Source organism: Phascolarctos cinereus, unplaced genomic scaffold (assembly GCF_003287225.1).
Source record: "Phascolarctos cinereus isolate Bilbo 61053 unplaced genomic scaffold, phaCin_HiC Scaffold_3;HRSCAF=262, whole genome shotgun sequence".
In the NCBI taxonomy this organism is placed as follows: Eukaryota; Metazoa; Chordata; class Mammalia; order Diprotodontia; family Phascolarctidae; genus Phascolarctos; species Phascolarctos cinereus.
This window is the reverse complement of record NW_027555736.1, coordinates 84,579,095-84,594,118: the sequence shown is the minus strand read 5'-3', so window position 1 is coordinate 84,594,118 and position 15,024 is coordinate 84,579,095. Positions and strand designations below refer to the sequence as shown.

General features: G+C 37.2%; 1 non-coding gene across 1 annotated transcript; it reads left to right on the top strand.

Moving 5' to 3' along the window:
• The first annotated feature begins 13,741 nt into the window (after window positions 1–13,741).
• LOC144456461 (U6 spliceosomal RNA) lies at window positions 13,742–13,846 on the top strand. Its single transcript, XR_013485548.1, has one exon. It is a non-coding gene; the product is annotated as a U6 spliceosomal RNA (small nuclear RNA).
• The last annotated feature ends 1,178 nt before the right edge of the window (window positions 13,847–15,024 follow it).

Below are 15,024 nucleotides of genomic sequence, written 5' to 3'. Positions count from 1 at the left end.
GTTCTTATCCCAGAAGCTGAGGTCTTTGGGTTTATCAAACAATAGATTACTGTAGTAATTGACTATTGTGTCTTTCATACCTAACCTATTCCTCTGATCTACCACTCTATTTCTTAGCCAGTCCCAATTAGTTTTGATGATTGCTGCTTTATAATACAATTTAAAATCTGGAACAACTAGGCCACCTTCCCCTGCATTTCTTTTTATTAGTTCCCTTGATATTCTGGACCTTTTGTTTTTCTTGAATTTCCTGCATCTTGTTATTATTTTTTCTAGCTTTATAATTTTTTGGTAGTTTGATTGGTATGGCCCTGAATAAGTAAATTAGTTTAGGGAGAATTGTCATTTGCATTATATTAGCTTGGCCTACACATGAGCAATTGATGTTTTTTTCCAATTATTTAGATCTGACTTTATTTGTGTGGGAAGACTATTGAGTTAATCAGTACATTGTCCTGGATCATCACTGAGCTGGGCCCAAAACTAAATAGAAAGAAGAAAACAGGCTGGATTGCATTTTCAATGTTGGGAAATGCTTTTAATAATTTTGAAACTTCTACCTCATAAAAAATCCATTGTTTTAATATCAACATTCTCCTAGTGATGCCAAGTAGCTGCAAGTCATGCTATATCATGATTTCTGAAGAATCAAAACTGGGTGACCCAAAGGACAAAGCAAAGATACATGGCAGCTTGCAGCATATTACTAATAATGACTTGAACACAAGACGTGTTATAGCAGATGTGATCAAGAGCACGTATGGTCAGAAAAGGAGGTATGCCAGTTTGATAGTGGGAGCAAGGAATAAACCATTCAGATCTTAACACTGGTATCCCATGATGTGTTAAGAACTAGAAGCCCTTCAATGCCTTGTGTTGATCTTCTATATAGGATTTTTATATATAATAGTGATGGGTAAGAGTTACACCAGACGAAAGCTACCAGATAAGTTGCAATCTGTACTGGGGGGAGGGTGTACTGAGTGTAGATACTCTAGATCCACCAAAGCATAATATTGGAGTATATTTCATTTGACTTTACAACCTTATGAGGTTGATGATTTTCTCCCCATAAAGGAAACTGAAGCTTAGAGAGGGTAAAGTGACTTGTCTGAGGTCACTTAATTAAGCATCAGAGCTGGAACTTGAACCTTCTCTGACTCCAAATCCAATGTCCTTTCCACTATATTATCTATTTATTTTCTAGGCTGGGCATTGCATACTTATTTCACTCATGCCAAAGTGTAAAATATCCTAACTGTATTCTTTCCCTTGCTTGGTGTGTGTTTTTTGTGGTTTAATTAAAGTTGATAAGCAGTACTGGATGGTGGAGAACAGCATATTTTTACATTTTAAAAAGTTTACTGTTCCCTTTGTATTTGGGTTTTGGTTGTAAGCCTAGTTGGCTTAGATGCACATTAATTTAATTTTATCTGTGATTTCAATCAGCGCTGCATCCTATTAATTTGGGGTTGACTGCTGGCAGAAAGAATCTTTCACCAATATCTACTTTTTAGCTAAGTAATCATGTAGTAATTAGGCTGCATGTTGTACACAATCTTGATTTAAATAGTCTTCACTTAGTTTTTCGTCTATGGAGATAAAAAGCTATTTTGTCAGTATTTTGAAAATAGGAAATCATCTTGATTATTTTCATAAAAAATCGGCATCCATGAATAGTCATACTATCTTACGAACAGTTAATCTACACGTCAGAGATTTGCTTCCTTGCCCTGTGTGAGAGATCCATTGCAAATGCATTAGGATACAAAGGACATATTCAATTTCCCTGGTCTCAAATGAGCAGCTTTTTGGTTTTTTCTGTCCTGTAGAATCACACAGTCTTAGACCTGAAAGAAGCATTAGACCATAAAGTATTAGAATGTAAAGCCCCAGAATGTTAGTGCTGGAAGGGACCCGAGATCATCTCATCCAAACCCTTCATTTTATAGATGGAAAAACTGAGGTCCATAGAGGTGAAATGACTTGTCCACCTTGCAGAAAAATAATAATAGAGATGAATCTACTACAGCCTAGGTTTTCTCTCAGCTGGATACCTTTCTCCACTACATCTGGCTGTCCCTTAAAAAAGGCTTGTTTTTTCTTCCTTCTCTTCCCTACATTCTTTTTTCTTTTTGGCTCACTGAATTCCCTTCCATCTTTTTTTAAAAATCCAGTTAATGGTAAAGAAGTAAAAATACTTGCACTTGGGTTCGGAGGGGGATGGCTTCCACCTAAACCCTAGGTCTGGGCATTTGGGGCAAGGGCGATGTTTCATATAGTACTTAGTCTGACCCATTCTTCCCATCTGCCTCCATTTCTTTATGAGGTGATCAGGGAATCTAGGCATTATAAGGTTTTGATGCCATATCTGATCTGTCATTATTGTACAGACACAACTTAAAACCACCACAGTATGCAGGCATGATGTAAGAAGAGCAGTATGGTACGTTGGAAAGTGCGTGGGATTCAAAGTATGATATGTGTATGGGGAAAGGGAATTTATTTCCAACTCCAGCATTCACTAATTATTGGATCTTCTGAAGGTCACTTAAGCTCCAGCTTAGTTTTCCTTCCTGGAAAATGTTGGAATGGAGTGGTGTTGTAATATTCAATTCAACATTTACTGGGTGTTTACTATGCCAGGGCACTGTGGTAGGCTCTGAGGATACAAAGAAGGAAACTGACATAATCCTTGCCCTCAGAGAGGTTATAGTCTAATGGGGGGATATGATATTTGTACAAAGAGCCATATGTGGTGGCACAGGCACGCCAGGCAAAATATTATAAGAAATCTGGGGACACAAAGCTCTATCTCACTAATATAATCTCTAAGATACCTTCCAGCACTAGTGTTTTATGATTGTATGAAATACTGGATGACAAACACTTATAATCCAATTCAATCAGTTTTTCTTGCAAAAAATAAAATTGAGTGCTGTTGTGCCATTATTATTGTTTTCCAGACAAATTTCTTTATTGTTTTATCAATCATCAATTATTGATCGATCAACAAGCATTTAATAAGCCCTACTATGTGCCGGGCACAGTGCTAGGTGTGATACATGCAAATGCAAACCCAAAATTTCTGACCTCAAGGAATTTATATTTCACAGGGTATTAGAAACAAATTCTGCATTTACATTCCACAAAAGAAAGAATTTCAAAATTCTTGCATTTCACAATATAAAGTCTAGCGCAGTAAATAATTTGAAGGAATACTTCTTATTTAAAACAGATTATCTTAAACGTATGATAATCAAGAATAAATTTGCAGGCTTGAAACATAATTTATTTTGTAGTGGTTTTCTCTTACTATGCACAATATGTGGCTTCTTGTCTTTACCTATGTCACGTATTATATATGTACATATATAAATAATAATAATAATAATAATTATTATTATTAAGCTTTGACTTTAGGTTGCCAATTGGCCTTCTAACATACTCAACCTCAGTTTTGCCTTATACTCAATGTGTCTTGCCCAGAGAAGCCAAGATATTTGTATGTTTCACCTTCTTCTATTGTTTCAGTTTCATCTCGAGATTCAAGTTCAAAACCTTTAGTGTTTATTCTCTCTTGGCATATACTAAGAATTTTACAAGTTGAGTCCAAGTGGTATTTTGATATTATTGGAGAAAAGTTACACATGTTTAATGTTTAATGTGCTTTTCAAGGAGCCATATAACTTGATTTCTCCTAAGCTTAAGTAAATATTAAGACTATTGGCTATAACATTTGTTACCAGTGTAATAAATGATAAAACAAAGATATAAATAATTATTTACAACAGATTACCTTTGAGAACAATCCCAGCACAGTCACCTCTAGCCATCAAAGCTTCCATTGACTTCTGAATTATGGAAACAGTCCTACCATTCAGCAATCTCAGGATAAGCAGCTAAAATCTCTCAAGGATTCCCTTCATAAGATGTCTTCACAAGATTAAACTCAACCTCTCAGAAAATAAATTCTCTTCATTTTTTCTATAGTTCACTCAGTATTTTCCTAGCCATCACCTTTAAAAGATTCCAAAACGACAGTTAAACTTTCAATCTCCTTGTAGACATCTCAAATATTACTCTACAAGATTCCTGTATCTCTTCAAGATAAGTTACATCATCCATAGTATCTGGGAGAGACTGTTGAAGTAGGAGTATCAGCAGTACATAACTAAGAGGTGATTGCAAGACTAAGTCAAAGCTTTGCGATAATTAATAAAGGGGGGTGTGAATGTTATGGTGCTTTAGGTGGCTAATTCAATAATCACTGAGTCAATAATGAACTGTTCTTTGTATGCCTTGAGACTTTTTGGAGTTTGCTTTTTGTTCTTCTTAGAGACAGCGAAGATGTCGTAGTGGTTAGAGCTGTGGGTATGAAATAGGAAGACCTGAGCTCAAATCAGGCTTCAGACATTTACTAGCTGTGTAACCCAGGGAAAGTGAACTTCAGTTTGCTTCAATTTCCTCAACTGTAAAATGGGAGTAATAATGGCACCTACCTGACAAGGTTGTCAGGAGGATCAAATGAGATATTTGTAGAGCGCCTACCATACTACCTCGCACACAGTAGATTCTATATAAATGCTTATTCCCTTCCCTCCCTCCCACCTTCAGAAAATATATTTTATGCATGTATTTATAGATTTTTTGAATGACATAATCTGTGAATGCTTTGTAACATTGGACCAAACATAATTGGCCAATATTCTCATCTTTTGGCAATAAGTATGTGATTCCTTCTGTTTAAAAAGATGGAATTAGGCATCTACAATAGAGGAAGCTGGTAAATTATTAATATTTTCCTAGCAATTTATGCACCATTGCAAAGAGCCTTAGCCTCTAATTATGGATCTTATTTAGATCTACTGTTTTCCAGTTTCAAAAAGAAATTAGAATTATAGTTACCCTCCTTTATATAGCTGCAAGGGTAGCATGAGGCTCAAAAGACATAATGGACATAAAGCATTTTGTAAACTTTAATGTGCTGTATAAATGCCAGTTGTTGTTGCTGTTGTTGCTATTGTTATTGTTGTAGTTGTGGCTGTGATTATTTTAGAGTCACCAGGCCTCCAGTCTGGTGATGACTGTTCTTTGAGCCTTCTATTATACTCAAGCCATGTTCTTAGAGCAGTACAGGGGTGTGTTGATAAATATTTACCAACTGAGCTCACCCTTCCCCCCAAAAAAGTATGCAGAAACAGTTTTAAATTTAATCTATATTATTCACACTTTCTTAAGTGTAGACAGTTAAGAAAACAATAAATCAAGCCTCATTTGTAGTTACTGACATTCCTGTGGAATAAAAGCTCACACTGAAAAATCTAATCATACTCAAAGGTTAGACTTGGCTCTAACATCTATGGTTCATTAAAATAACGGTATATAAATTTTATGTTTTGTGTTTGATCCAATTTATACTTTCATTGAATAGACTTCTTTCAACTATGTGGAAGACAATCAGAAATTTTCCATGTCCTCCTACTTTGGGGGTTCACTCTCTACCCTAATTTCTTTGTTTCTCTATCCTCTATAATGTATGTATACATGCACATATATATGTATATACATGTATATGCATATACATATATATATATGTATGTACATATATACACACATATATAACATATATTGCATATTACATGTCCATTTGTTTATATAGTTATAATGAAGCAAGGCCACATGTGTTGTGAGGGCCACCCTCCCCCCAACATATGGCATAGGGGTATTACTATGTGGTTCAAGGAGAGGCAGAATAGCCATCTTTGGCCTCTTTTCCCCTCTACTCTTCTCCAGAGGAGTTTTTATTTCCTGTTAAGAGGGAAAGTAGAAGGGCAGGGGTCAGAGGCTACTATAGAGCAGAGTTAGGGGGTACTAGACTAGAATTATATCTATCTGCTTCCTTAAATATAATTAGTCTAGGGGAAATGAGTTTTAGGTTCAAGCTAATTTCTGATCACAGTTTCAATATTGAAAAGGAAGACTTCAAACTCTACATCTGAGGCTTGACCTCTTTTCCTCCAAATACCAGTTTCACAGTGAACCAAGAAATTCATTTAACGAAACTGGTAGAAAACAGAAATCAGAGAAAGTACATCCATCTATCTATCTATCTATCTATCTATCTATCTATCTATCTATCTATCTGTCTGTCTGTCTGTCTGTCTGTCTGTCTGTCTGTCTATCTATCTATCTATATCTATATCTATATCTATATCTATATCTATATCTATATCTATATCTATATCTATATCTATATCTATATCTATATCTATATCTATATCTATATCTATATCTATATCTATATCTATATCTATACACACGCATACATACATATACATACATGTACACACATATGTATGTATGTATGAGAATATATACTGGACAATATAGAGCGAAATAACTCAGCTCATCCAAGAGAGAGTCCCAGGTCTCACCCAAAGGGACCCTGAAGTCTCTAGGTTAGCAAACTGGGGAGAGGGACAGGGTGGAGACTGCCAGTTCCTTTCATATCTTCCCAGATTCTTTTCTTTCATCCACCTGAAACGAAGCTGGCCTTCTCCATCTTCCCTCTTGTAGCTGGAAGCCAGAAGTGCCCAGAGTGACTGCAGTTCCTGAAGCAACTTGAAGCTTGAGGAGCACTTGGAGACTGTTTCCAGAAGAACTGAAGAGACTTGAGCTCTCCTGCTCTTATCAATTCCACCCCTGCTGCTCATACAGGGCAGGGCATTTGTCTACACAGATGAGGAGAGAGTCTCGTACTAATGGGCTTTGGGACTGGGGTCATATCAATATGTGAATATACCTAGATATCCATCTGTCTGTCTCTATCTCTCTCTTGATCTGTATCTATATAAATAATATTGCTGTTGATTTTTTTATTTTGTTCTTGTCTTGCTTTAACTCCTTTGGTTGTGTAATGTTTTGGTCTTCACTTATGAATTAAGGGTACCAAGAATTTCTTATATACTTTTATTTTGTGGATCCCTTTCAATATGTTTCTTTTTTTTGGTGTTGTCTTTAATTCATCTATATTGTATCCCAATTGTCTGCTATGCACATCAGATTACATTATTTGTGTCATCTTCTAATGCCTTTCCACAGGTATTCAATAGTTTTCTCCAGGTGATTCTACCATGATGGCATTTGATACCTGTTCTTAGGAGTATTTCTATATAACTCCCTATTTGTGCCTATGGTCCTTACTATAGCAATGACTCCAGCGTATACAATTGTGAGGAGGTCCTGAAATTTTTTTTGTTCTCTATCAAATTCTGTGGGAGGAAAGCATTTGTTCCTTATGGTTGTAGCAGATATCAGCTTTTTCAATAAATTATTTTGTTTTGGTATCTTTTGTCTATTAGTTGAATTTGTGTTGTCAAACTCCAAAAGTGTGTTTTTAATTCCATTCTGACTATGCCCATCTCCTTTTCAAAATTATTCAAGGCATTGGCATTACTTTGCTGTTGCCATCTGTTTCATTATTTGGTGGCACTTCTGGAGTTTGCACTAAGTGTAGTTTTTCAGTGCTTTAAAATTCTTTGGCTTTTTTTCCTTTGGATTTAAGTAAATCTCATTTTCTCTTCTTATTTCATCTAATCTAGGTTTAGGGGTGAATTTTTTATGATTGCATTGATCTGAAATGCTTTGATGTATAAGTGGGAATTGAGGATCTCATAGACAAAAAGCAGTCTTCCAAATATCCCTTGCCTATAACTTATAAGATGTTTCTAATTTTGTTGTGATGTAGCTCTAGTGTATAATAAAAGTATTCATACCTTCAGTCTATTACATGTGTACTTGTGGTTTGTCTATTGTAGTGGTCAGCACTATCCACAATGAAGCATTTCCAGGCAGGGGAGGTTTTGGTATTCTGATTTCTACCTGTGTGTCTTGCCTTATTATTGTATCAAAATATGGGAAAGTGCCAGTCATTTTGCTTTCCTCTGTTAAGATGATCATCACAGTAGTTCTGAGTAGGTTGGTTTTCAACCCTATGCTGCCCCATCTATTTCTTAGATTTATAGGACCAGATATATCATTCTGGCCAGGATGCTAACCCAGTCATTGGTATTACCAGAACTCAAGTGACCAGCTTTCCAAGGTTCCATTCAAACCTTCACAAATACTGTAGGAATCTCAGGGCACAAAGAATTCATGCTCTGTGTTATTCTGGGTAGTATTATTTTAATTGTCCTTCTTTGGACCCCTTCTTATGACATGGATTTTGGGTTGGGCTTTGAGGAGTTTATTTATTATTATTGTCATCATCATCATCATCATTTCTTCTGGTTCTTGAGAGTGTGACTTTAACTTCCAAGGTGGAGAATTGTATTGACATGCTTTGTTGAATGTAAACTTTTCAAGACCTCCTCAGCATATAGACATTGTAAACTCCAATGCTAATAGATTAATTTAGTCAAAACAGGCCAATCAGTTTCATAGAGAGTAAACCAATGATGATGAACTTTAGGTCCCAGAATTTAGATCAAATGGATTTAAATGGTCATAACTGTCAGTCAGTTTCACAGATTTGGAATGTGATACAATGAGTCTAAGCCATCAATATAAAATATTGTTTGCTATTTTACATAAAATTTGTCCTCGTGATACATGTTTAGAGTAAATTTTTAGTGTTAGAAGTGCAGAGATTGATTTAATTTTGGGGTAGATGGGCTCCTAAAAGCTTATTTAATCCAGCTATTTGCCTCTAAGAAATACTATTTATAAGATTATAGAATTGTAGATTACAGTTGGAAGAGACCACAAAGGTTATCTACTTCCCCCTGTTTTTATTTTATTTTTTAATGTTATCTATGTTTTATTATTATTTATTTTGTCAAATATTTTCTGATTACATTTTAATCAGGCTCAGGTTACATTGGGAGTTGTTTGACATCACAAAATTCCAAAAGCGAGTTGACCAGATGACAGAGGACCTCTTATCTTCAATTTTCTTTTGTTGTTGTTGTTGTCATCATTTTAATTTTTTTTTAAAATTAATTTATTTTTAATTTTCAACAATCACTTCCATAAGTTTTTGAGTTTTAAATATTTCCCCCTCCTTTCCCACCTCCCTCCCCAAGATGGCATGCAATATGACATAGGCTTTACATTATTAAACTTCTTTTCACATTAGTCATATTGTAAACAAGAATTAGAAGCAATAGGAGGAACCACAAGAAAGAAGAAACAAAACAATACAAAACAGAAGGAAAAAAAGAGCGAAAAGTATGCTTCGATCTGCATTCAAACTCCATAGTTCTTTCTCTGGATGTGTATAACATTTTCCATCATGAGACTTTCGGAGATGTCTTAGATCGTTGCATTACTGAGAAGAGCCAAGTCTATCACAGTCAGTCATCGTACAATGTGACTATTACTGTGTGCAATGTTCTCCTGGTTCTGCTCACTTCATTCTACATCGGTTCATGTAAGTCTTTCCAGGTTTTTCTGAAACCTGCCTGCTCATCATTTCTTTTAGCACAATAGTATTCCATTACATTCATATACCACAACTTGTTCAGTCATTCCCCAATTGATGGGCATTCCTTCAATTTCCAATTTTTTGCTACCACAAAAAGAGCTGCTATAAATATTTTTGTACATGTGGGTCCTTTTCCCTTTTTTATGATCTCTTTGGGATACAGCCCTAGAAGTGGTATTGCTGGGTCAAAGAATGCATAATTTTATAGCCCTTTGGGCATAGTTCCAAATTCCTCTCCAAAATGGTTAGATCAGTTCACAACTCCACAACAATGCATTGGTGATGGAGTTGTGAACTGGTCCAGCCATTTTGAGAGCAATTTGAAACTATCCCCAAAGAACTATAAAAATGTGCATACCCTTTGACCCAGCAATAGCACTTTTAGGGCTGTATCCCCCTATTTTTAGATGAGGAAACTGACATGACAAGTGAATTATCCAAAGACATACAGATATTTATAGAATCAGGATTTGAACCTAGACCTTCTTCCTCCAAATCCAGAAATATCTCTATTGTACCACATTCTTTTATGTCTTTTTTTTTGTATCACCAGCACTTAACATGGTGCCTAATGGATAGTAGACACCTAATAGATGCTTATTGACTGACTTTCCAGGCTCCTTCTAAGCCATCTAAGAATATTGTAGAAATATTTTCTTAAAGCTCTGCTCATTTGGAGATTCTACCATTTTACTAAGTAGTCTGTTCAATGCTTTAGTCTTTCATACTGCTAGGAAGTTCTTCTTTACATCTTTCTTGATGCAATGTAAGTTCATTTCTCAGAATTTTGTCCTTCACATAGTTGGAGAATGTGCTGTCAGCACCACCCTTCTTATATACTTTGAAGTACTTGGAAATAACTACTAGGTTATTTTCATTCCCCTCAAATTAAGCCTAGCATCTTTAATCTTTCTTCATGAGTTCTATTTTCTAATCCTTTAACCATTTTGATTATTTTTTTTCTGGGTCCTCTCCTCTCCTATTCCTTAGGGACTCACACTGGACACAATGCTGTAATGTCCTATTTCAAATAAAATGAAAACCAGAGTGACTATTTATAACAGACTAAAGATCTCTGAAGAGTTCAGTCCCTTCATTGTCTTAGTCATGAATAAAGTCACGCCAGCAATTTTCTTTTGAATAGTTTTGTCAATCAAAGATATAACAGTCAGAGTAGATCCCCACAGTCTCCCTAAATGCAGCTGGACATGAGCCAGTGGAGGGGAGTAGACGAATTCCCCAATGTTGTTATAACTGGAACTGTAGACTGAGGGCTGATTCAATTTTTTAAAAAGAGATTTCTTTAGCTCTTGGCTGGCTTAAGGAGAACCGGACTGCATCTGGCTTGGGGAAATCCTTTTCATGATGACAATTTCACAATGTCCCGTTCTATAATTTCCACTAATTGCCACTTCAATGAAAGCCATGTTGTATAGGTTTTACCCTGCTCTGTAGCCTGAAGCATGAACTGCCCCCAATTGCTATAGCACCCATCATGAGCAATATCACAGGGAGACCTCTCTTCCCCCCAGCCTGCTGAATTTATCTAGGCTATGGCGGTGGAAATCTGATTTTCACACTCAGAGCAAGTTTGTGCCAGGCAATGAGAATTTAACCAGGGCTGATCCCTCAGTAGCACTAATGCCTTACAATCCACCTGCACTCCCTGTTTTTTAGGGCAATGATAATTTAGATTTAATGGAAGATGGCTTTAAGCATTTCTTCTTTTTCCCCAGTTGTCTGAATGTTTTGAAATGACCTAATAAGCTTTAAGGACTAGCTAACAATGTAATTTTGAGTACTCAGAGTCGGCCCTAGGCAAAATTGTGAAATAGGTGAAATGTATTTTGGTGCTCCCCCCTTTTGGGGGCGCTCCCTTTTCCCATATGTTACCCTCTGTGTTGGTCAGTGCCTACATGTTGTTCTCCAACTTCCCAGACTTCCCCTACTGTGGATCTGCACAGTTTCCCATGCTGCTGACCTACCTTTCCTGCTTCCATCTCTCCCCCAGCAACTGTTTCATCAGTTCATCCCAACAATCATTGGTAAGTCATCGAAACTCGTCTGCTGCATATCGCATTTCCTCAAGGAGGATGTTGGAGGGGTGATGAATAAGTGGTCGAAACATGTATTAAGTGCTCACAATGTGCCATGCACAGTTCTGAGTACTGAGGATACAAATTCAAATGTGCACCAATTCTAGGCCTTATGGAGTTTACCTTCATACAGGGTATCAATGGCCAGGGAGAGGTGAACCTTGACAAGAGATTGGAAAGAGAAGAGTCAGGAAGACCTGAGTCTACACAATGATGAATAAGTCACTTAAGTTAATGTCCCTGCCAACTGTCTAAGACTGCAACAATTATAACCTTATAGCCTATCTGCACTGGTTAGTAAAGGGAATTTGCAATCTGGGAGTTCCCCACACTGGTGTTTTCCCAGCTCTGGACTCTCCCCTTAGCACTCTCCCCCCTTTTCCCTGCCCAGATGAGGGATGTTGTGAGGATCAAATGAGATGGTATTTAGATCTAGGTATGTGTGTGTGTGTGTGTGTGTGTGTGTGTGTGTGTGTGTGTGTGTGTGTAGTACTTTATAACTGTCAACACCCTATATAAAGACAAGTTCTTATAGTAAGAGTTGCCCTCTCCTACTTAACAACGTATGTATCTAGCAGATATATGCATGTGTATGTATGCATGTATATTCCTGGTAAATATGTCCTTTCTCCTTGCTCCATAAAATACATTAAACAGGCAGTCATTTGCTTGGCTTGCCCATAAGGACAGCCTTGACAGCGCTCACTGAAAGACCTAAGCCTGGTTGGCATACAGTGGATTACAGATGAAAACTTTCCCATGGAGATCCTAGTTCTGCTAGGCTGAGCTATTCTCCCTTACAAACTGAAATGCACTCTGGTTTGCTGTAATCACGGCTACGATAATATTTTTTAAGCAAAATAATCTGAAACAGAGCGGGAGAATAATGATGTCACGGTGGGCTCTGTTGGTAAATACAATTACCCAATTGTAAGCACTAATCAATACACTGTGCAGTTCAAGAGTTCAGTGCTAGCGAAGGCGGAGGTGATGACTCAGCACAATGGCATTCTTGATGATGGATTTTAGGGTTTATTTGGACACAGGCATAAATAGTTGGAAACATGAATTACAGAGTGCAGATTTAAAACTGGATTGTGCCTGAGATCCCATGGCAATTAAATGGTGGGCATTCCATAATGTTTTCTCATTTTTTTCCTAATCTGGCTGTAGCCTTTTTTTTCTCATATAGATTCCCAAATAGGCGGAATTCAAGCATTGCATTGAAGTCTGTGATTGATTGATTGATTGATTGATTGATTACCTGGCGGGTAAGAGTTTGGAGAGAGTAAAAGCATCACATCCTTTCTTGTTGGCTGAAGGTGATTTGCACCCTATCCCCCTTCCCCTCCCCAGGGCAGTAACCTTGCCCTGTGACCTAAGAGAGGAGAAAGGTGATATTGTTACTAATAAAATAGTCATTGGCTCGTTTTTGATCTAAAGAATAGCCGGTAAGGTATCTCTCTCACTTGTAATCTCTAAAGCATGACGGATGGGTGGACACAATCATGCAAATGACTCCAAGCTTAATGGTCTGGGATTTATCAACCTCACTCTTTCTGATGTGCCCTGTGTCAAATTCAAAGAATTACTCCTTTCTGGGGACCAATGAATCAAAGAACTATAACATTTTATAAAAGCCTGATGCTTTTTGCTATTTAATTATATGTTTTGTTTTTGTTTTTCCCTTCTTAGTAAGTCCTTCATCTCTCTGGGACTCCCTTATTCTCATCATCTATTTTTCATTTCCTGAGCCTCTCCTCCATGACTCCTCCTCTCTGATTATTCCCTAACAAGTGTCCTGTTCCCTGTGCTTTACCCTTCCATTTTCCATGGAGTTTAATGATTGGATATATTAAATTCACTAGAACATGAAATTCGCAAGAACATCTCTTTTCTTATCCATTGTGGCAAAATAGTATTTTACAGTATGGGTTCAGTAACTCTTCAGAATTGATCATACCATGATTGGTTTGATGCTCTTCATACGTACGATCTTTGATGCTGGTTCTTGAACTCTGGCTGCAGATCTTGGTCAAGACATTTGTGGATCCATTGTAAGGTTTGAAAATGGTGCTTTCTGTGCAGTACTGGCTGGTAGAGACTTTGTGCCTTCCCTGGAACATGTAGGACTTATCACAGAATAAAAACCTATGATGCTCACTTCATATGCACAAATACTAAAATTGGAATGATACAGAGAAGATTAGCATGGCTCCTGTGCAAAGATGACATGCAAATTTGTGAAGCATTCAGTTTTTTTGAAAGAATAAAAACCTATAGACTATGGCATTATGGCATTATGGCATTAAAATGATACATTGGAAAAAATTATTATTTTTAAATATCTTCTATTTTACCCTCCTGTAGGCTCTGCCCCAATATTGTTACAATGTTATTTCTTGAAAATATCTGAGTCTTAATAAGCACACACCTCTCCCAACAATAGCTCAAAGATGTGCTATTAAGCTTGTATCATTCACTGCTCGTTTTCTTTATTTGTTAAGGATAAGCGCAATTCCCTACATTTCCATTTTGGTTGGCAAAGTTGCTTTTTATAAAATCAGAGATATAGAGCTGGGAGGGACCTCTAAGCCCATCCGGTCCAATCCCCTGGTTATATGGTTGAGAAAACTGAGGACAAATGATTTGTCCACAATTACAGAGCTCATCTGTAATCAGAGGTGAAATTTGAACCCACTCCTTCCTGATTCCAAGTTCAATTTCAATGAAAATTTAAGAAGAGTTTCCTGTTAAATTTTACACGGATATCTACTTCATAGACATAGCAAGGATAGAACTGCAAACCATTAACCCCCTAATACCTGGGGGGCACATTCTCCCCTATATTCCTTTGATTTCTGGGGCCAAGTGACTTAGACTTAACATAGTTTCCATATATCATGGATTTCAACAGGTTCCTGTCCAAATGTAGCATACCTTCTGGATGACTCCAAGGCTCATCAGCTATAGCTGGATTAAATCAGTAAGGCTGTTCCTCCTTGGCATCTTTTAGAGGAAGCCAAGAGGTGAAGTGGGTAGAGCACTGTGCCAGGAGTTAGAAAAACCGGAGTTCAAATCCAGCCTCAAACGCTGACTAGCTGTGTGACTCTGGGCAAGTCACTTAACTTCTGTTTGCCTCGGTTTCCTCCTCTGTAAAATGGGGATAATAATAGCACCTCCCCCTCCCCCCCCACAGTTGTTGTGAAGATTAACTGAGATAATCTTTGTAAAGTGCTTAGCATAGTGCCTGGCACTTACTTGCTCCCTCTCTCTTCCCTCAGAGCTTCAATATGGTACTGGCTGGCTTAAAAACTGGGCATGGGTTCTGTTTCTAGACATCCTGGTGGCTCAATCCCTTGACCTTTCATTGCTTACAAGGTCAAAGCCATTTCAAATATCTTTCACCTTAAACAGGAAAGAATGAATACCAATGCAAAA